Below are 1,362 nucleotides of genomic sequence, written 5' to 3'. Positions count from 1 at the left end.
TAGTGTATTCACCCTTGGATATTGTATACTTTGTTGCTGTCATAATTTTTGGTTTAAAAAAAAAAAAAACTCTTCAATGTCAGTGCTCACATTTCTACAGAGAAATGTCAGATAAATAAAATATGAAATGTTAAAAAAAAAAAGAATGTATAAATGTTCACCCCTTTATCAGTATTTAGTACGACCCTCTCTGACTGCAATCGGAGCACTGAGTCTGTGTGGATGAGTCTCCGTCTTTTCTTTTTTCCAAACTGCTCAATCTGTCTGCTTGCATGGCGATCAGGTCGAGCCACATAGCCTCCAGGATTTCAGTCTGGGTTCTGTCGCGACCACTTCAGAACATTCACCTGTAGTTTCCGCGATATGCTTTAGGTCATTGTTCTACTTAGGCCTGTTGCAATAAACAACAAGTCAATTTATTGCATAATAAATGAAAATTATCGACCTCATTTTCATTTATCAGCTTTATCGTTTCTTCGTGTCTCTTTCTAGTGAAGACACTGGATGACAAAAGGTTAAACTCCGGTGCTCTTCACCGACCCCTCGCTTTCGCTCTTTTCTCTTTTAAATCCATTTTAACTGTCCAAAATCGTGTTTTTGGATCGTTAAAAGCAGTTAAACTACGAGCTAAGCTAACAGGCCGACCTTGGGAAAAAGCTCTGTCTTGTCAAAGCTCCAAAATTCACAGTTGAAACTTGTGCCTTTGTGTAAAAAGTTGTGTTTCTCTGACGAAAGAAGCTACTTGTTTACTGAATTTTTTATTTTTTATTTTTATTAAAAGCTTTGTGTGAAAAATGCTATGCTAAAGAGCTCAAACCATTTTGAGAACCGAAAAAAAGGAAAAGGAAACAGCTCATGTCACGTCAAAAGGCCTCCCTCTCATTTTTCTTAGAGACACGCTGCTCGCTCCCTCACTATCCATCCTTCAGTTCAAACTGTCTTATACTGCCATCAGTGGTCAAAAAAAGGAACTACACATGAAAAATAATGTACATTTCTTCTTAAATTTGACAATAATTACTAATTATTGTCAAATTTCAAACAATATTATCGTATATCGCAATAAATTCTGAGACAATTAATCGCCCAGCAAAATTTGTTATCGTGACAGGCCTAGTTCTACTGCAAAATAAATCCTCTCCCAAACCGATGTTCATTTGCAGACAGCTGCAGATTGTCCTCCAAGATTATATTTGCATCATTCATTTTACCCTTCAGAAGCATTCCCACATTATGATGCTGCCGCCACCGTGCTTTGGGGGATGGCCAGTTGGTGGTGATGTGCAGTTCAGCTCTTCGCTGAACACAGCCTGATGGCCAAAATGTTCCGATTCAGTCCCATCAGACCACAGAACTTCCTTT

The 1,362-nt window shown here is 38.3% G+C and overlaps 1 protein-coding gene across 1 annotated transcript in view; it reads left to right on the top strand.

Moving 5' to 3' along the window:
* tmem120b (transmembrane protein 120B) overlaps positions 1–1,362 on the top strand; it is a 123,105-nt gene that overhangs the window by 5,465 nt on the left and 116,278 nt on the right. The window lies entirely within an intron of this gene.

Source organism: Nematolebias whitei, chromosome 18, assembly GCF_014905685.2.
Source record: "Nematolebias whitei isolate Nwh7 chromosome 18, NemWhi1, whole genome shotgun sequence".
NCBI classification, from domain to species: domain Eukaryota; kingdom Metazoa; phylum Chordata; class Actinopteri; order Cyprinodontiformes; family Rivulidae; genus Nematolebias; species Nematolebias whitei.
The sequence above is the reverse complement of the archived record's forward strand: the minus strand, read 5'-3'. Positions and strand labels throughout refer to the sequence as shown.